Source organism: Gopherus flavomarginatus, chromosome 2 (assembly GCF_025201925.1).
Source record: "Gopherus flavomarginatus isolate rGopFla2 chromosome 2, rGopFla2.mat.asm, whole genome shotgun sequence".
Taxonomy (NCBI): Eukaryota; Metazoa; Chordata; order Testudines; family Testudinidae; genus Gopherus; species Gopherus flavomarginatus.
This window is the reverse complement of record NC_066618.1, coordinates 198,517,371-198,539,909: the sequence shown is the minus strand read 5'-3', so window position 1 is coordinate 198,539,909 and position 22,539 is coordinate 198,517,371.

The following is a 22,539-nucleotide window of genomic DNA, read 5'->3' as shown; positions in this document are numbered from 1 at the left end:
TGGGCTAAAGATGTTAATGTAACCTAGTCAGTGTCCAGCCTTAAACAGTGTTAAACAAGGTTCAAGGTTTGGTTTACCAAGACCTCAGCCGACTTAGTACCATGGCAAACACTATTAAAGATACAGCAAAGAAGGGAAAAGGGTAAAGTTTTGAAATGTAAAGTACTAATTATCGCTTTCATTTTCACATCATCTCTTGTTCCCTTTCCCTTTAGCTGTAGAGAGTTTTTAGAAGGAAAAAAAACCCCTTCTTTGACAATCTCTTGGACAGTACCGAAGACGGTAATAACTGTCCTTTTGGGGGGAAAAGAATAAGTTGTTTGAACTTTAATAGCTCCAGCAATCTCAGTCCTGTTTCACTCCAGGTGGTGGTTGGGATTCAGCGGGAGTCATAGAATCATAGGACTGGAAGAGACCTTTAGAGGTCATCTAGTGCAGTCCCAAGCAGTCAAGGCAGGACCAAGTATTGTCTAGATCATCCCTGACAGGTGTTTATCTAACAAGCTCTTAAAATCTACAATGGCAGACATTCCACGACCTCCCAAAGCAATTCATTCCAGTGTTTAAACAGCATGACAGTTAGGAATTTTTTTCCTAATATCCAACTTAAACCTTCCTTGCTGCAATTTGAGCTGATTGCTTCATGTCCTATCGTCAGAGGTGAAAGAGAACAATTTTCTTCCCTCCTCCTTGTAACAACCTTTTATGTACTTGAAAACTGTGATCATGTCCCCTCTAAGTCTTCTCTTTTCCAGACTAAACAAACCCAATTTTTTCACTTTTCCCTCATATGTCATGTTTTCTAGACCTTTAATCATTTTTGTTGTTCTTCTCTGGACCTTCTCCCATTTGTCCAGAACTGGACACAATACTCAAGCTGAGGCCTAATCAGAGCAGAGTAGAGCGGAAGAACTACTTCTGGTATCTGGTGTCTGATAACACTCCTGCTAATACATCCCAAAATGATGTTTGCTTTTTTTGCAACAGTGTTACACTGTTTAACTTATGATCCACTATGATTCCCAGATCTCTTTCCACAGTACTCTTTCGTAAGCAGTCATTTCCCATTTTGCATTTGTGCACCTGATTGTTCCTTCCTAAGTGGAGTACTTTGCATTTGTCCTTATTGAATTTCATCCTATTTACTTCAGACCATTTCTCCAGTTTGTCCAGATCAGTTTGAATTTAGAGCCTATCCTCTAAAGCACTTACAACCCCTCCCAGCTTTGTATCATCTGCAAACTTTATAAGCATACTCTCTATGCCATTATCTAAATCACTGATGACGCTATTGAACAGAGCTGGACCCAGAACTGATCCCCTGTGAGACCTCACTCGATATGCCCTTCTAGCTTGACTGTGAGCCACTGATAACTTCTCTCTGGGAATGGTTTTCCAACTAGTTATGCAGCCACCTTATAGTAGCTCCATCTAGGTTGTATTTCCCTAGTTTGTTTGTGAGAAGGCGAGACAATACCAAAAGCCTTATGAAAGTCAAGATATACCACATCTACCACTTCCCCCCATTCACAAGGTATGTTACCTTTTCAAAAAAAAGCTACTAGGTTGGTTTGACATTCAAATGACATCTCAGTAGTGATTGGGATGTCATATGAGTCCCTCTCCCTGACTGGGGGGTTTGGTCTGGATGTGTCTAAAGGTGATGAAAGCCTGAGAGCCCCAGGAGATTGTGTGTGGGGGGGTGGCAGCCATGATGGTGACGCTTGATTCAGTTACCTATTTCCACCACCCTCCCCCTACCTCCACAAAAAATCTCATTCTTGAAGGAAGCAAAAAAGGAGAAATGGTCAGAAGAGCTATCCCCTCATTATTTTGTCCACCAGCTATGCCTAGCTTCCAGCACATTTGTGATTCACTGATTTCTGGGTCCACACGTTCCTTGTTCACCAAGCCAGATCCTAATACAGTCATTGAGTTATATCAGTAGACCTTCTTGTTTGGACTAATTCAATCATTCTATCTCCCTTTTGTACCTCAACATTTGTTGTTATAAGTTTTATGAACTTTCGCTACTTTTTTTTTCAGTTCAACTCACATTAAGGTAAATCTGTAGGCCCAGTTATTACAACAGTCCTAGTCCAGGACTGGGACTTATAGATGCTACCATAATACAAATAAAAAAAAATTACCCATTTCGTTCTAACTGTCCTTCCAATCTACCTGCATGCTAAACAATTTTGAGGTAGTACCACTGTTATAGTTCTAAATTATGTAAAATATAAATGCAGAACTGTAGAAAAGTTACTATACAAAATTTGGACATCAATCCTTCATCATTTGAATTTTCTTGCACTAGTAGCTTACTGGGAAAGACTGAGTAGTTTAAAATACCAAGTAAATAGAGGGGGGCTGATTCTCCACTCTGTTACACTAGTTTCTGGTATAGAGAGTGGGGAATCAGCATCCAAGTTTCCACCTAGCCTGAGGAACAAGGCCAGTGTCTCATTCTGCTATAATAAAGAACCAGATGAAGGCACAATCTTGGAACTTCTGCTTCCAAGTTCAATGCAGATCAGGAACACAGAAATGATAGAGAATTTTCTCTCCAAGGAAAGGGTTCCTACTCTCTTGCTTTTACCTTGTAATAAAGGATTAACTGAACATGTTCAGGCAAAAGAACTATCTTAGTTTCAAGGAGCGAGGGAGGCAGGAAAGGAAACTGGACTCAGGATAAATACATGGGTGGTGATCTGAGATCAGAGGCTAGAAGATGTGGGTTAGAGAACCCCGAACACCCAAAAATCACATATGGAATAAACCTTGGCAGATTGTTCATGTACACATATGAACAACAGAATCAGTATAAGGAATAGGCTTATTTAGGAAATGACAAGCTTTTGCTATTTTGCAGGACATTCTAAAACAGTTATTTAAAAAATTAGAAATGGAAAAACACTCATAGAAGTAGAGCTAGTTGGCAAACTTGGTTGTTCACCCTCATCCCATGGAAAATTTTGTCTTTTCAGTAAAAATTCAAAAACTGAAATATTCAGACAAAATAATTATCTTGATTCAGCTATATTGCTGTGATGCCTCAAGCTCCCATTTTCCTCTACAGGCTGGGCTCCTTGGCCAGACTACATCTCCCATGATGCACTCAACTTCCCCTTTGGGGTTTATATATTCACTACTGCTGTCCCTGTAGTTTAACTCTAAACCACTTAATTATGCCAGAGATGTATTAGTCTACATTTTTTCAGGCTGAAGCTCATTTTATTTCTCCCCAAATATCAAAGCTCTCAAGATTCCCATTAGTGTTTACCTTAGCATCCCTTCAGATTGCTGTCATCTGCAAATTTAATTCATGTGCTATTTACTTTATGCCATCTTCTAGATCACTAGTAAGGATGTTAAATGTAACATTAAATTTAAAATAATCAACACAACCTTCCCCCCCCCCAAAAAAACACAACATTTAGCCTTTTTTAAACAATGAAGCAAATATTTTAATGATACTAAACTCCACCTTTGAGAAAAATAGGAGCAGATAGATTTGCCAAGTTCAGACCTGTCTCATTTTCACCTTGCATTTCACATCACTGTACATCAAATGCCTTAGATTAAGTCCAACGGGATACAATATGAGATAACTGGAGCACAGCAAACGGCAGCACAGCCATGACATGATGGCAAGAATCATTCTTTACATAAATAACGTTTGGGGAGAAATAAGTGATCTGCTAGTTGCAGAGTTTCCAAGTTTGTTACCTGCTCTGTTTCTGAGCATAATAAATAGCTTATGCACAGGACTGGGATATAATTTCATTTTCCCATAGCAAGATGAAGGCATTCTTATCCTTCTGGCATATATCTAGCTTCTACACATTGCTACTTTCAATATCCACTAAATCCTAAAAGTCTGAACTAAGAGCAAGCTAGTTAAACAAACAAACAGATAAAATTATTTCACAAAAAGGACAATCAAGGAAATGATTGCAAAATGTTTTCAGCTGCATGCTAATGTGAAAGTAGAATGAATTATATAGTAAGAATAGAAAGGATTAAAGAAATGCTGTCTGTACCTTTAAGAAAAACTGTTGGAATGCTGCAATCCAGGTGTCAGGAATACAGACATTCACATAGAACAATTGCACCATTTAAGGGCAATTGGTGAAGTATTAGCCTCAGATCCATAAAGAGTTAGTAAGGAAGTAGGATATGCATGCTGTGCCCCAGGTGAATTTTACAGTTTTGCTTTCTTTGTTCCTTTGTCTGATTCCCGCTCTTTTATCTGTATAAATAAGACTGTTTTGGCCTTGCATGGCCGCTCACATATTCTGAATGTTATTGGCAGAGCGCTGTGCTAATAAAACAGAGTGGTCTGACAAATTGTGAGTCCTGATTCTAACTTTGACAATTTGGAGGTTCCACCGAGATGGCAAACGTCTTCACTGGGGCTGTGTGATTCCTGACTGTTTTTGTGGGATGACCGTGGCAGCCGGCACCTGGGCATTTGGCCCAAGCGGTCCCCCACTAGAGCGGAAAGGTGCACAGCCATAGTGAGGTCTACGCCATCGAACCTGTTGGTTCCCACTCTGTTCTGGTAGGGATCCCGGGATCTGACATCAGGAATCTGGTCAGGTAATTATTTCTGTGTTTTGTCCGGACTGAGGACTGTCCTGTCTCTGTGTCTATCTGTCCTCTTGTGGAGTGTTTGAGTCTGGGTGCCGTCTCTGTCTGGGGATCGGCCGACCAAGGGGTTCCTGTCCCCGCGGTCTGAGTGAGTGAAATCTGCACAATTGCAGCCGCACCACACCTTGGGTAAAACCCTTAGTGTGAAAGCAAGGGCAATTGAGGCAGTAGCCTGTGGGCTCCTTTTATGTGTTGCAGCAGGCATCGCTCTGACAAACCTGAATTTCCTTCTTGTGTGATTGGTGTGTGAAAGTCCTCCTGTACTGGTAACCAGACGTCTAAGTCGGGACAGTTCCCTAAATGAACGCCGGCTCATTTTATGTATTTAGGATGGGTCCAGACTCCTGTAAAAAGGGTCAAGACTCCTGTAAATTTCTGGGGAAATGGTCTAGGCTAACTCAGGGGGATCCCAAAACTCAGTGGCCACTGTTAAAATCTTGGAACAAAGACTGAGTGGACGTCTTAAAGGACAAACTTGGCCAACCTAAAACTAAATTGGCTAAAGGAGAGGTTAATTGTTTCATGCAGTGGTGGGAAGAGGCAAATCATAGGTGGACAAAATCAAAACTGGCCTCTCTCACTTATTCAAATAATAAGTTAAAAGCTTTATTAAAAGCCTCCTCTCCCACCACTAGACCGAGCACTCCCCTTTACCCCGTTCTCCAAACCCCGGATCGATCCAAACCCCTTCATACTCCTATCTCATTGTAAAAAGGACAAAAAGTCCCTTGTTCTGTTCCCCTTTGTTGTCTGCCTCAGAAACTGATTCTTTATAGTGTCCCACTACCAATTCAGCAAGGTTGGGGGCGGGGGGGGCTCCTCAACTAGCCCCCACCCTTCCTGGTCCCTTTCCTTGAACATTTCTTTCAAAATTGTGAAATGACCACAATATCATTCACAAACGGTTCATTGAAAAAAGCAGGATCGGGCCCAGACAAGCAGGCAAGCAACAGAAAAGAAACAGGTTGAAAGCCCTAAGGGAATAGTGTCAGGAGTAAAAAAAAGTAGTAAGTGCAGGCATGAACCCCTGGAACAATACTTAAAAGGGTGAAATCTAAGGTGATAAAGGTGTCATTTTGGAACATAAACAAGTGATTTAAGAAAAGAGAGTGAAAAGTTAACTATAGAGGCTGGACAGAATTAAGCAGTTAAACTTTGTGGAAAATGTTAAAAAGGACCATATTAAAGAGAGAGAATTCTTGGTTTCTTTGCAGACATTCTGAAGGGAAAATGGGCCCTTTTCCAGAAGAGTGCCTGTAAATAATCCTTATATATATACAGCTATGCAAAAACAAAGCAGTGTAAAAAAAAATGTTAAGGAAAAGAAAATGTGTATGTATCTATTTGTCTGTGTATGTAAAGTTCTAAGAATCTAAACCAATACATCTGGTTTGTAAAACTACTGTTTTGTAGGTGTAAGATAAATTGATTTTGTTTTTGTTTTTAATGCCACTAAAAATTCATTTGACTCTTTGATTCAAAGTTGCAAAACTGACAGACCTTTTTGCAAGACACAGGTAATTAGTGTTGTTTGGCTTTGGGATTTAGCATTTAACCCTTAAGGGGTAACTTGATTCTTTACAAAAATTAAAATGTTTTTAAATAAAGACCAAGTCATGGCTGCAATAGGGCAGTCAGAATCAGGAGAATAGGTAGAGATTCTGGAGTCTTTTTGTTTGTTTGGTTTGTTTTTTTTTGTAACAATAGCAGATAAGAGCTGTAATGACAGAATAAGAAGTTAACAGTGACCCTCTGAAGCAACAGCAGAGGTGAGGTGCACAAAACAAAAAGAAGCAATGTTAAAAACACTGAGCCTTAAAATGACTATGTGTAATCAGACTGTCACTTTAATAAAAGTAAATGAAAACTCTGTAAAAACAAAACAAAGTTATACCTTATGTAAAAATTAATATGGCTAATGTTTTTGAAAAGTTATAGTATAGAAAGAATGTGCATTTTCCGTAGGACATGTGCAGCGTATATTGCAGAAAGGGATGTAAAAAAAAATGCAAATAAAACATGCTGCTGAATTAAAATCCTATTAGGGCTCCAAAAAGAGCCGCAATAGGCTGTGTTTTCTTTTTCAGATCCCTGTGTGTTAAAACAGAGTCTCTGAGCTCTGCTGATGGCTTTGAATCCAAAAGCCTAGCCTGTGTTGATGCAAATTACCTAACTGATAAAGAAAGGTGAAAACTGCCAGCACAAATGAAGCTGCAAATAAAGAACATACCTGGTCAGCAAACAAACTGCCTACATAAAAGGCATGGTATAACAAGATACCTTTAATAAATTTGATGCTAATGTTACTGTTAATATTAAACATTAAAATAACTTTAATGTTAGTGAGTACCCCTGTAACAACTTGTAGTGTGTATGATTTTTGGAAAAATCCTTTAAAGTAATATGGTAATGATGCTTCTCAGCTATTACCTGTGAATAAACTTAAAGCTTAACACAGCAGGGAAAACATTACAAACTTGGTCTGCTATATAAGAGGCAAAACTTGAGGTACACCACCTCATGAATTTAATAACTAAACAGTGAAATAATTTTTGCATAACCCTTAAAATGTAGAAGCCATTAAAACCTGGCCTGCCTTAAAAAAAAAAAAAACACACAGGAAAATATGGGGGTAATTCCTCTGTTTTGCCTGCAGTCAGGAAGGGTATTTGTAAAAGAATGAAATCTTTAAGCAATAATCAATGCCACCCCAAAAGGGGTAGAAAACTGTTCTTTTTGTCTTTCAGATAATCCAAAGTACTGTATAATGGACTATGTGTATGTGTTAATTCTTGGGGAAAAGTGTTTAAAAAGTGCTAGCAACCCACCAGAAGACAAATGTAAATGTAATGTAAGTACTGTGTTTACCAATAATCACATTTACTATTTGCCACAACAACAACAACAAAAGAGTCTCCGCTTATTGTAAGCACTGATTTAGCTGAGTTCTCTATCAACCTTGGCATTAAATGGCAAACAGTTACCAATCATCTGTTAAAAGGTAAAAAGGTAACATGGCTCCTAAAAAAAATAAAAACAAAAATGTGGAAAACTGAACTGTTCATATTATACACGCAAATGGGGACATGTTAAAAATTGCCACTGCATAAAAGCATAACAGCTTACCATTGGTATAACATTTTCTGGATGGTCTCCCACAACTACTGGCATACTAATATTACTACCCTAATTGGTTTTGGTTTTACATTGTATGTGTTTAATTGAAATGTTTAAAATGTGCTGGTGGATAAAACAAATGTATGTAAAGCTAAAGCCACAGGCCCAAATCACCTCCCAGTATTTTCTATTACGTGGACTAAATAAGAAGTGACACTGGCGATTAATAATCTTAGTGTCAAAAGGGGGATATGTAGGAGCAGGATTTTATAATATCCCATAAGAATTAAAGTATAATTTGATTTCATCCTGCTAGTCACTATTTTTAAATAGCAGAAAGAAATGACCCCCTGGGACTATAGGATTCTGTTTTCCCATATGCATTACAAATTGGGCCCTCTCTAACTCTTTGTTTTAAGATTTAGGTAGTAAGAGACAGGATTCTCTATTGTGTCTGTGTTAAGTAAATTAGAGAAACATTGAAGGCCTGGGTCTCAATGTAAATTGTCTTAGTTATCAATTGTAAAACTTAGCAAGGTTTAATTTGCAATGCTTTTTTTGTTCTATATAAAATACTACTGTTTGTATTCTCAAATCTATTTGTGTGAATGAGGAATGTATGCATCAGGAAAAGATAAGGTGTGAAGGCCATTGTTACAGCCAGAGTCAAGGGACGGCTGTTAAACTGTCTGGCATCTCAGAGTGGATACATGCTTCGCAGTGTAAGAATGCACAGACCCCAGTGAACCAATCACCACCTCAGGACCACGCAGAGTCAATTTTTTTGACTCCAGAAGAAGATGTAGAGGAACAGCCTGCAATACCTTACAATCTACGCTCTCGTAAGGGTTGCCAGAAGCAGATGACTACATAAAGCAAGGCCCAAGAAGAAGCAGTAGTGAGCCAAGCGCCTGCTGCCTGGTGGACATAAAACTGTGAGTGCAGTTCCCTCAGTTGAGGTTGTCAGAACCAGAAGGGCCTTGCCTCCAACATGCAGCTCTGGTAGCGCCTGTTCCTCAGCTGCTGGTATCTTAAGGTCTGGGGTGCACACAATGACAATTCTTTTATCCAGCAGCAAGTGTGGATAGCTCAGACCCTTATTATTTCTAAATGCTGGGTCTGCAGCCACATCCCAGCCCACTCTCAAACTGGTGTTCCTGTCCTGGCTATCCCACTCAATTCCCCAGACCTCACTGGAGGACCTTGTCCGTTTAACACAATATGGAACAGTCATGACACCTGGGAAGAGGCTATTGGCAGTTCCTTTACCCCACTTGGGGGAGCAATACACCAGGCAAAAAGGCTCCTAAGTAGTTAAATAATGGCAAATAAAACCAGAGAAAGTTTAAGAGCCCTGGCCAAGTTTGAAACAGAGGCGATCGGACAGGTGGCCCTCCAGAACCGTCAGGCATTGGACATAGTGCTCGCGGCCAAAGGAGGGACCTGTGCTCTCACTGGAAAACAATGTTGTATGTTTATACAATACCAATAAGGTAATAGATCGCTATAGCCACTTAGAACAAATCGCATATCTTCCTCATGAAGAGCTGAGTTCTTTATGGAAGTGGCTAAGTAACCTGTTCAATTTCTCTGGCATAGGAAACTGGTTGTTTCAGGGAGCCCTAACTATCCTGTTTGAAATCTTAGTGATTTTTGTATGCTTTCAGTTAATCTGTTGTATCCAGAATTGTGTCACCCAGATGACTGCCCCAAAACAGAGTGCTAATATAATGATTTTGAATATCACTGATGAACAAAAAGATAAGAAACGGTTAATTTGTGGAACCCAGTAATTGTTGGTCATGGCGTGCGCTTGACCAAAAGGAGGGATTGTGAAAGTAGAATGAATTATATAGTAAGAATAGAAAGGATTAAAGAAATGCTGTCTGTACCTTTAAGAAAAACTGTTGGAATGCTGCAATCCAGGTGTCAGGAATACAGACATTCACATAGAACAATTGCACCATTTAAGGGCAATTGGTGAAGTATTAGCCTCAGATCCATAAAGAGTTAGTAAGGAAGTAGGATATGCATGCTGTGCCCCAGGTGAATTTTACAGTTTTGCTTTCTTTGTTCCTTTGTCTGATTCCCGCTCTTTTATCTGTATAAATAAGACTGTTTTGGCCTTGCATGGCCGCTCACATATTCTGAATGTTATTGGCAGAGCGCTGTTAGACACTAACAATCTTTCTCCCCATTCCCATCCCAAATTAGAGATTAGTAATCAATATCTAGTGATTAGACCCACTTGAGCAATTTAGCTGTGGAGCTCAAACAGGAATAAAAGAACATCTGTGTACCAAAAACATTTTAAGGAGTGATTGCATTTACAACAATTGTTACATGGAGCAGAGAATTCAATTGATTAACAAAGAAATCCACTAAAGAAATGTGTGTACACTGATCATCAGGCTTTTGTCTAAATAGCTAGCTAGCTAAAGAGAGTACAGAAAAGTTATCTAGTGCTGACAACTTAATTTTAAGAGAGGCACTAAACACTATCTGAAGCTGCAAGTGGTTGCCCAATGACATTGATTTAATCAGTCTACAAAAGCATCTGAGGCACAGTAAGGAGATAGTAAAGTCACATGAACAAGTTCTGCCTTATAATGTTATTAAAAACCCCTTTGATCATTCTTCAGCTGGGAAACCCAGGCTCTCCAGCTACAGCTTCTACCACTTGAGCTTACTAAGGGCTTGTCTACATTGGCAAGTCTCTGTGCAGTAAAGCAGTTTGTTGCACTCAAACTGCAGACATGTACACACTGCCAAGCCACGATGGGCGAGAAACTCCTCAGTTGCAGCATTGCAAAAAACCCACCTTGACAAGAGTCATAAGGCTATTTGCACAGAGGCACCAGGATTTTATTGCCAGTGTGGACACTTGATTGCTTTTTGTGCTGTAACTGGCCTCCAGAGCTGTCCCATAATGCCTCAAGTGATGGCCCTGCTCATTGTTTTGAACTCAGCTGCCCTGGAGACATGCACCCCTGCCCTTTCAAAGCACTGTTTCTGACAGCCATTGCATGCTGTGTTGATCTGTTCCAGGACACAAAGCAAACCATTAATGTGGAAGGCTTGGGCTGTTGAACACAGAGGCAGGTGTCTGTGTGTGTTAGACAGAGAGTGTTGTGCAGAAAGCCCAGGGAAGGAGGCGGAGCTGATGCTGGGGATAGCTACCACAATGCACTGTTGTCTTTGTGGCTGCAAGAGCTGCTAATGTGGGTGCACTCCAGTAGTGTGGACACACAACAGCAGTTTCATTCCAGCGTTTTAATAAAAGTGGTATAACTTGTGGCACAGAAACTTACCAGTGTAGACATACCCATAATAACTATCTGCTGTGAGCAGTTGCAGGCAGCTATCCTCTGTAGATCAGCCAGCATACTTGGCTAATGTGCTACCTAATACTGTGAAGACCATCGCAACTTTGCCCTCAAGTACTGCTCGGATTTCTGTGTTTGATTTCTGATATTCACTGACGTTTTTTGTCATTGGATTTCTTAAGAGCTCTCTTAACAGGAAATATTTCTAATGTTTAAAATTTTATTTTTAAGTGATCCTCTCTAATATCCTAATCTCACGAGAGTATGGCTCTCTCCATTTCAACAGGTTTCCCCCCCCCCCCCGGGTATTTGCACAGTTTTGTTAAAACCCATTCACAAATATTTGCTTTGGTGCAGTTTAACTAAAGTTTGTGGATTTCAATCATAGTTAAGAGAACCTAGGAGTTAACATAGGAAGCCAAAGGTGCTACTAGTCCAGTCTTCTGTCTCCCATAGAAACCAGAAAGAGATTTCTGTATCTCCTTAAAATCTGTTCAGAGCATTTACATTATTTCCATTCAGATATTGAATGGAAATAATGTAAATGCTCTGAACAGCATGGAGGTCACAAGTATCAGAAAACTCTTTCAAACTAGTAGATTCATTTGAAATTGAAGGATTATTTTTTTTCTTTTTACTGGAGAGATGGCTGTGAGCCATAAAATTTGGATCTTAAATGAACTAAACTTTGAGAGCATCTGGATCTCAGGTGTTGGCATGGTGTTTTAAAGAGTAAGGGACCACCTTCAAAATTCATTTCCAGATTCTTCAACACCACTACCCTTAATATTTTGGGTGTGCTCAGTTAGAGGACTTTGTTTTGACCCTTTTGTAAGTGTGACCTAATTGTATACATTTTATAGAAATAAATAATTTATTTTTACTGGCAAACTGTAAGCTTATAGAACTCTATCCAAAATGCCACTTTGCACTACACGCACCTCTGCCACAATATATATGGTTGTGTAAAACTGATGTTTTAAAAAAATATAAAATTAATTGGTTCTGCAGTTTGCATGAGAGAAGTGGATTCTATACTTGACATTTATTCCTATGGCTTCACAAATTGCAGCATTTATGAGTATTAATCTTGTCTTAATTATGTAAAGGTAAAATTATGATCTACGCTGCCCTCCCCAGCCCCCAATTACTCCCAAAATACTATTAGTAAGAAATGCTTTTTTTTTTTTTTTTTTTTTTTTTTTTGCGCTAGCTAGCAAAATATATTAAGAATAAGCCCAGGGAATTACTCTTAAATTAAAATAAAATTAAAATTAAAGAAGTCTGTGGGAAATCTACTGATCATTACTAAGGATACAAAGCCATTGAAAAAGCACACATTATATAAACAAGTAATGCGTGTTTGATTCATTTTTGGTGAATCAGTAGCCTCTGTCAATATTCCTGTAAAAAGTATTTCATTGCAAACTAGATACAAGACTACTATAACACAGTATGTGGTACACAAGGGTGATCCTCCACCCCAGCTCATAAACCACATGCTGCTCTTCTTTAGAGCTTTATGTTGAGTTCTTGTTGGGTCCATACATCTTAATGGTGAGCTCAATGGAGAACAAGCAGCCTGAAGATAATAGCAACACTCCGCAAACCATAGGAGTGGGAGCACTGAGAAAACAGATCTCACATGGGAAGTACTGCATTCTTCTTTCAGCTTCTCCTTGTTCTACAAATAGGAAAGGAAACTATGTTATGGAGGGATAGAAAGCAGAATTCCCCCTCCTCTTCCATCTCAACAGCAAAGTGGGAGCAAAGAGCAAATGAAAGTGTTAATGTCATGATAATGAATAATGATGTCAGTTCATGATATAACATCCAATGTATACATTGCAACACAACATGCGTACAGTGTTATCCAATATCTATGGCTCTTTAAAAGCCATTTTGAGAGTGTGAAATTAAAATACTATATTTAAGAGGACTTAAGGGGACGGTACAGTTCCATGTTACTTACTATAGAACAATTACATTAAGGAACACAGACTACAACACTCTCGATAGCACTTTCTTAAGCCACAGTTTCACTCTGTTTGAGACGTCATTTTCACACGTTTCACTTTTCCGGGTAAACTTGCCACAGAAATGCTCACAGCCCTTTTTAAAATCATATCTAAGGCACTCTACTTTATAGGCTTTCAGTCCATTTTTCCCAAGGGTATGATCATCAAAAATGAACATGTTGTCTCTAGGAAACATGATGGAACCCTGATAATTCCTATACATTTTTCCTGGCAGAGAACGGTTTGTAATGGACATTATAGGCACAGCTACCTTTTTTATGGCACATCCTGCCCCTCACCTTCTCCAAGTCATTCCTTGCTTTAAACAAGGTGTGTGTAAAGCTATTTGTCACTGCCTCATTCACTAAAAAGAGAAACTTAAATTACCTAATAAACTTTATACCTCTCTTACATGGAACTCTAGCTCTCAAAGCACTTTACAAATGAGATTAGTATTATCCCCATTTTACAGAGAGAAAACGTGACACAGAGAGGTGAAGTGACTATCCCAAGAGCCAGGAATATCACCCAGGTCTGCTGAGTCCTAGTCCAGTGCTTTATCCAGTAGGCCGCAAATTAAATTAGGTATATTAGAAAATTTTGGATTAGCAGCAGGACACCAGACACTGTAGGCAGGACATTGCAAAGATATTGCCTTGGATCAATATTGTAGTACTCAGTGTTTTCCATTATCTTCACTTGGGAATTAGTTTTTGTCCAATTTCTCTTGACCAGGAATTCAATAGATGTCTTGGGTTTGCACTCACAAAGAGGATCTTTTTTCACTGCTGTTATGGCATTATTATGGTACAATGATTGTTACTAACAGAAATAGGGCAATATCTGACACCACAACCTGTGAACTCATGGTAAAAGTATATTTTCGATGATTATTACTGTACATACAATTTAGCTTACATTTCTTTCTGCTTTTACAGCTGAACCACTGCCTTGGTTATATCATTCTTTCTTTCTAGGCTTATTTTACTTGTAGCATGAATGCTGGTAATTACAAATACAGTTACTAAACTTTCCAATATTCTTAAAAGACCTTATCAATTTCTGTGTGTGTGCGTGTGTGTGTGCGTGAGAGAGAGAGAGAGAGGAGAGAGAAATGGGGTTGCTTCACACCATTACTACATCTCGTCGTCTCAAGATCTGGAAAGTAGCTTGTGCCAGATATGGCACCCCAGTCATCAGTTGCTCACACTATGGTCCCTCTGTCTCTTTGCAACTCAAAGTGTTCCCTCTTCATGATTCACCCTTCCAGTCAGATCATTATACAGTTCCCCTCACCTTCCAAGGTATCAAAGTCCCATCAGACAAGCTGTCTGGTTTAGGGTTGCAACTTTCTACTTGCACAAAATCTAACACCCTTGCCCCCCTCCAGCTCCTCCTCTGAGATTCCGCCCATGCCCCACACCTTCTCTGAGGCCCTGCCCCCGCTCATGCCACCCCCCCCCCCCAGTCACTCGCTCTTCTCACCCTCACTCTCTCTCTCATTTTCACTGGGCTGGCTCAGGCAGCCAGGACGGTGTGAGAGTTCTGACTGGGGGTGCAGGCTCTGGTGTGGGGCCGGGGGTGAGGGATTTGGGATGCAGGCAGGGGCTCCAGGCTGGGACTGAGCAGTTCAGAGTGCAAGTGGGGGCTCTGAACTGGGGCAGGGGATTAGGGTGGCAGGGGGGTGTGATGGTTCTGGCTGGAGGTGTGGTTTCTGTGGTGATGCTAGGGGTTTGGGGTACAGGAGGATGCTCTTGGCTGGGACTGAGGGGTTCAGAGGGCAGGAGAAGGCTCAGGGCTGGAGGTTGGGGCACAGGGGGGAATGAGGGTTCTGGGGTGGGGCTGAGGATGAGGGGCTTGGGGTACACAAGGATGCTCTAGGCTTAGATTGAGGAGTTTGGAGGGCAGGAGGGGAAGATCAGGGTGCAGGCTCGGGTTAGGGCCTAGAAGGGGATCGGGTGCAGATTCCTAGCGGCACTTACCTCAAGCAGCTCCTGGAAGCAGCAGCATGTCCCCTCTCCAGCTCCTATGTGGAGGCATAGCCAGGTGGCTCTGCACAATGATCCATCTGCAGGCACCACCCCTGCAGCTCCCATTAGCTGTGGCTCCTGGCCAATGGGAACTGCAGGGGTGGTGCTTGGGGCAGGGGCAGCACACGGAGCCTCCTGGCTGCGCCTCCACATAGGAGCTGGGGGGGGGGGAATATGCCAGCTGTTTCCCGGGAGCTGCACAGTGCAGAGGCTAGGAGGGAGCCTGCCAGCCCTACTGCACCATGCCACCAACCAGACAGTCAATGGTCCAGTCAAAAACTGGACATCTGGTCACCCTAGGCTGGCTGTTTCTTCTGTCAATCTTCTGTTCCATCTCTCAGTGCTGGGCTGCTTCCCAGTGGTTAGTAGGGGAACTGAGGCTAAGCCCCTACTCAGGCTCCAGCCCAGGGGCCCTATTACTGGCAATCCAGATCTGCTCAGTCTCAGTTCCTGTTGCCGTTTCCATGAGCACTTTCCTACCCTGACTCTCTAGCTCTCTAGGACCCCACCTGGATGGACTCCACATGGATGGACTCACTGTGGGAAGCGCCTGGAGGGGCATATGCTCTCTGGGTTTACCACCAGAGCTTCCTCTACTTCCTGTGCCTACTTCACCCCTCCGTATGCCTACTCAAGCCTTTCCCTCTAGAGAAAAACTACAGGTCCCCTTTGCAGCCTCTTGTTGCTTTTCCTTCCTGACTTTATAATCCTAGCCCAGCTGGGCTTCATCTGCAATTATACTTTATCAATCCTTGTTTCCCCTCCAGCTGCAGCATGAAAGGTTAATTGGCCCCTGCTTGCCCACATTAACCTACTCAGGGCTTGTAGAGGGGATGAACACCCCTCACATAGTGTGCATCTTATAAAACAATGCGTACTCAATGCTGCTAGTTGAGTGAGAATTTTGTTGAACGGTAGGACAAGATGTAATTGGCTATGTGTTCAACAAGGGAGATTTAGGGCTTATCTTCACTGGCAATTTACAGTGCTGCAACTTTCTCATTCAGGGGGTGTGAAGAAACACCCCCCTGAGCGCAGCAAGTTTCAGCACTGTAAAGCACCAGTATAGACAGTGCCTCAGCGCTGGGAGCTACGCCTCTTATGGAGGTGGGTTTTTTAGACCACTGGGACAGCTTTTTCCCAGTGCTGCACCGCAACCACACAAGGCATGTTAAAGCGCTGCTGTGGCAGTGCTTTAGCATTGCCAGTATAGACTAGTCCTTAGACTGGATATTCAGAAAAACTTGGTAGCTATAAGGATAGGTAAGCAGTGGAACTAGTTGGATTTGAGGGAGTCCTTGTCATTGGAGGCTTTTAAGAAGAGGTTAAACAGCACCTATCAGGGATGATATAGGTAAACTTAATCCTACCTCAGTGCAAGCAGATGGATTGGATGACTTCTTGAGATCCCTTCTAGCCTTACATGTCTATGATTCTATGCATGAATGTTGCATACTAGATACTATCAGTTGAGTGAGAATTTTGAAGACAGAAAAATATTTCTTACTGTTTTCTCCAGTGCAAAGGAAAGACATGTTACTGTTGCAGCTGCTGCAGATGCCATTGCCATAACTCTACTACTGCTACCAGAATTGTAGTATCTTTAACCCATCCTTAATTGTCAGGATAATCTCCTCCAGCTTTTTAAGAAGCATTCTTAGTACTGCTGAAGTAATTTTTTTTATTGCTTTTTCTACTTGCTCTCCATTTATTCTTTTCCATTTTGCTATCTCCCTCTTAATTCCCTGGAATTCTCCCGTGCTATCTCAAATATTTAAGCAAACAAGAAGACATTTGCTCATTTTCCTTCCTAGTCCCAAAGAAGCATAAAGAAAAAGAAAGTGATTTTTGCTACAAGGAGGGCTTTCTTGTTAATCTCAGTCTGTCTCCAGGTTTTCCTCATAATTCCTTCACGGTCTCTTGTGTGCTAAACTCTTCCCATTTTCTTTAGTACAAGATGTGTTAACCAGACAGGTATTGATCTAACCAAGAAGAACATATTGAAACAAATAGAATTCATTCTTTGCCCTTAATTTCCCCTCTCTACTGTAATAAACATCAAAGAAAATATGCAGTAAGGAACCTATATTAGTGAATTTAAAAAATTGCTAAAAGCTTCCAAAATATATTGTTGCAGTCATGTAATCCAGACAGCATAGCTCTCTGCCCAGCAATGTCACCCTCCATTTATTACCATGATCTCCAAACACAGAATTAATAGCCTGTATACAAGGTTGCTTACTAGCTTGATGAGGCATGCTTTTTACCTGCCTGTAGGCAGGAACCCACTGTAAACAGACTTTCTAGTTTAATTGGATTATTCTGCAAAAAATATCACTCAGCAGATACTTTTTAGCCTTTTCACTGTACCAGCAAAAATTCAAAACAGACTAGTTTTACTTTATATAGGAAACCTCTTACACAGGAACATCTCAGAGACCAAGATGCATATTCCGGGGGAGAATGTGAAATGTCAAGGCTTAACCACTTCACCAGAGCATATAATTAAGCAATTAAAACAATTAAAACTTGACAGAGCACCAGTAACCCTCCGGTGAATTACAACTGCATTATGAAAGCAGCGGCAAGGAAAGAGGAAAGCCTTTAGCACAAATTTAGGACAGATTAGAAATAAATTAAAAGATGATGTACTATAAGGTCTACGTTTATGGACTTGTTTTCCAAATGCACCCTGCACTTCCATTGTCAGGCTACTTCTTTAGGTCCCTAAATACAGACTCAGAAGGCAAACTTTAGGCATTCATTTTCTTATAAATATTTTCCTCGAATCGACATCATGGGTGGAGATCATCACCCCCAACTATGGCCCTGTAAAGGGGCCCCTAAGAGACCCTTATCTAGATGAGGGAGGATTCCTCTGGCACAGGCGCTATGGAAGACAACTGTGGGGCTGATATCTAAGGGCCCCCTCACAACACCAGTGTAGGTAGTGGGATGGTAACAGGCCCTCAGCATGCAATATATAGATCAGCCCACAAGAGAGTTGCCATAAGTTGAACAAAGGCTGTCTATGTTATGCCAGGGCAGCTTTCTAGCCCCCAAACCAGACCTGGATTGAGATGGCACAATACGGTTGCCACCTTTGAAATACAAAAAAAATCAGCGTCCCCTGCCCACTAGTCAAGCGTGCTGTAACTGCAACCACAAGGCAATATTCCCTCCATTCAATAGCCACTTATAGTATCTAGAAAGATAAAATATATAGATAAGATTGATAACATTTTCTTACTTCAATTGCAGAAATGGGAACACTGCATCATCTTTTAGCTGGACACAAACTTTTAACCTTAGATATCCCAGTGTATTGTGATGATAATGCAAATCTTTAGAATTACATTAAAAATAAAATACCTGGCAGATTAAATTTTTCTGGTAAATCCATAAAAGAAACCCCAGCCAGTCTAGTTAAATATTGGCCAGGCAGTAACCCTAGGGCACATAGGTGGTTTAAAGACACCATTGATCTCACAGGCCAGCACATCCTTTGGCCCGCGCTGCTTCCAGTAGCTGCCATTGGCCTGGATCAGCGAACCATGGCCACTGGGAGCCGCGATTGGCCAAACCTGCGGACAAAGTAGGTAAACAAACCAGCCCAGCCCGCCAGGGGCTTTCCCTGCACAAGCGTCGGAACAAATCTGGGAACCACTGCCTTAGACGATCAACAGAGAAGCTTAACCCAATCTGTACAATTTTAATTTGTGGAAAGCATGTTGCAACTGATAAAATTTCAAGGCTAGCAATCATTTAGCAATATATAATCTAGTTGAAAACAGTTACATCCAACGGAGCCTGATAAACATTTTATAAACTGAGTTCTTAACTGAACTAGAAGATAGCAGTAAAACTACAGAAGAATTGGAGCTGGGCCAATGCTTTAAGAAGTTACTATGAATAAATATTAAAATGAATAAAGATTTCACCTTGATTGTGTTTGAATCCTGTTTTATGCTGACTTCCCATGAAGGAGTTTGCCAATAGGAATATTTACCAAAATTTAAAGCATACAAAATAAGCCCTATTTTCCAATATGGAGGTAGTGCAACTACTGCTTGAAATGGCAATCATTACCCTTTCTACTGTTGTACTCAAACTTCCTCCATCAGAAGTGAAAGTTCACTGTGACCATTAGAAGAACATCATTAGGACACCATTAGAAGAAGACTTTATATACACTATGAAAACTCCAATGTTTTTCTATACCATTTTTCTCCACAGTGAGGGAAACTATTGTTGAGGGCACAGGAGTTTTTTGAACTGGATCAACTAGTATGGAAAAGGCAGATTTAGGGGCACCAAAAAGCAGTGCCCCCCCAATATTTTTACACTATTGCTCCCGATGGGGGGACGGGCTGCTTGCAGCCACGTTAGCACCTATCTCTGTGGGCATCCTTTGGAACCGCAGGCCCCGCCATCTCCCTCTGCCATGCCCCACATCACTGCCCGCCCGCGCCCCTCCTGGCAGCCCGAAGCCACCTCCTCCCCGAGCCCCCTGGCTGCCATGTCACTCCCTAGCCTGCTCCCTCCGGCTCTCGAAGTTCCACACCCCAGACCAGAGGCCTTCAAGCTCTGAGCTCTGCACCTGCCTACACAAGGTTTTAATCTGGGATTCAGAGGCAGCACACTGCAAGTTTTCAGTGAAGAAACACAGCTCTCTCGAGCCCTTATGGCTACAAAAAAAATCTTCCAAAGGTGATGGGCGTCTAGCTGCTTAAGTCTGCAGTCTGCCTGGGACAACAGCTCTAGGAAATGTGGCAGTAACTGTTAAGTCTAATTACGACACCATCAGAGCCAAATTTTCATGTAACATGAGTGACCAGTTGCGTGGTGCATAAGATAATCACTGCAATGTGCGAGCAACTCAGATTAAGTGCAGCTGAACCCTGGAAAGGCTGCAACACCCAAGAGATTTTTGTTCTCCCACTGAATGAAAACAGATGCACCAGTAACTTTACTAGGTAGAAGTTTAGTGACCACATTAGTGCCATATCCTCCCCACTCCCAACACTGGGCCAACTGACCCTTATTATTCTCCTGATTGCTTGTATTATTGATGGGATTGAGGGGTGTATATTGACCTGCCTTTGCATGCTCAGTCCTGGCCCAGCATTCGAAATAATTTGCCCTGAGTTTCAGAAGTAAAGAGAACCCTGGAGTTCCCAAAGTCATTGGGGATACGACAGGTGCTCAGCATTTCTGAAAATCAGGCCCAGAATGACACTGATGCCTCTGCCCTGGGCCAGAGATCTCTGAGTAAGGGATTTCAGCAGTGATTGGCGTGGGGCAGAGTAGAGCAACCAGGACGGTCATGATGGAGGCTAGAACTCTGTCCTCGCCTCACACCTGTGGGGAAGAGAGGCCTTCAGACACCCCACTCCTGCCTCCTTTCCATTTTCCAGCCCAGGAGCAAGGAACCATTTCACACCTTAGCACTGAGGGAGCTGAAGCCCAGAACGGGGAAGTAACTTGACTGATGTCATCCAGTGAGTTGGTGCCAGGCTGGGGAATAGAAGCCAGATCCCAACTCCCAGCTCTGTGCTCTGATCCCCAAAACAGCCCTTTCCAGATCCATGGGGGGTAGAGGGGTCAGAAGGGACTCTAGCCACGTGCAGGAGACCCAAGACCATTTATTTTCATTAAATATGTAGACTAACTAATTAAATTAATAAATTTTCAAGCCGAACATTTATTAATTCTAATGACCAATGCCACATTATGCAGTATTCATTTTTGAAAGCTTATAATAAGAATGCTCCAGAGGGAAGGAGGAGAGGAGAGGGGAGAGGGGGAAGCAAGGGGGAAGTTTCACCTAGGGCGCAAAATATTCTTGCACCGGCCCTGGGAAAAGGCCTTTTCTACATTCCCACAGTTCGTGTTCCCCTCAGATGAAAGGTTCACCAGTTCAGGGAAAACCCTTCAGAATTATACCAGTACAGAAGCATCTTATTAGGGGAAATTTGAAAAAATCTAGGAAAACCCCCTAGAAGGAACAAAATGAAGTGCCAGAGGGATGAAGTGTCTCAAAAGGCTGAAGCTGTATTTATAATAACCAAGTATATTGATAATCTGAAATATCTAAAATATGAACTGCAATGTTGAAAACCAAATTCTAATCTATAACACGTAATTATGTAAAATCAACGTTCTAAAATTGGAAACATTCAGATCTGAATTTCCACAATATTATAGATTTAAACCAGACCATTATCATTTTTAATGTAGTTAGCATTTAACATAAATTGCTTAATTTAAAAAAAAATCTGAATCAGTTGATGACACTAAATGGGAACAGAGTGTCACATATTATAGGGCAAAAGAACAAACATTTCAGAATGACTTCCATAGATTAAGCTAGTGGGTGCATAAGAAGATCCCGCAGCTCAATGTAGAGAAGTTAAGGTAATGAATAGAAGTGGGTGGTTCCAGTTTGATTCACAGAGTCTCAGTTTGTCATGTCTGTTGAAAATGACTCATTCTAGACCATTATCATTTGGTGGGTCATCCATCTGGTTTTGTGGTTTTTTTCCCCATGATCAAAGAGCCATTTAGTAGACTGAGAGGCAAGAAATGCCAAGTGGTGAAAATACTAATCATTTCCATAAGAAATGAGAGAATAAAAAATACACAATGTTAAGAGACTCAAAATTAAAATAACTGAATGAAAGAAGTAAAAGGTGGTGATGACTGAGGAGCTCTCTACAAACTTTACAGCTGACAGAAGAGTTGACTGGGTCAATTCTCCACTGGTTTCTGCTCAGAGCACAGGGTGAGCAAACCGGTACCTTATTTTTGTGCTAGTAGTATATGGTTTCGGGACATTTGGGTGTGGCTTGGCTAAGTTTTGTATGTAGGGCTGATGTTTGGATTTGGGTCTGTTCGGCCCATTGGGATGGGGCCAGGACAATGACTTGGCCTGAGATGAAATGAATGAAAATGAGGCTTCCCAAAATTGGGAAAGAGGGCCTGGGCAATGCAAAAAGCAAGGGAAAAGAGATTACACATTTCTGATTTGCTGCTGGGAGTACCTCTCAGAGACTCTGTGTGCCTCCCTGAGGCTACTGATCCCCTATTTCTTTTACAAAAGAGCTGAGCTGAGAGCTGCAGTTGCCTTATGTAAACAGAATTCTGCAGTGGTTCCAGTAATTTTGCAAGCAGAGGACATCTAGTCACATGGCCAGCAGCAGTTGCTATCACCTACCCCTACAGCTGTTAGCAGGGGAGCAGTTGTGTGGACTATGCTGCCAAGTCCTCTCTTCCCAGCATTGGCCTAGAGACTCTGGTGAGGCCTCCCTGTCTTAGCTATCAAAATTCTTATAGCAGGACAAGAGGTAGAGCCCCAGAACTGCCCAAGACATGGGGCCCTGGTTTTCCTTGGGA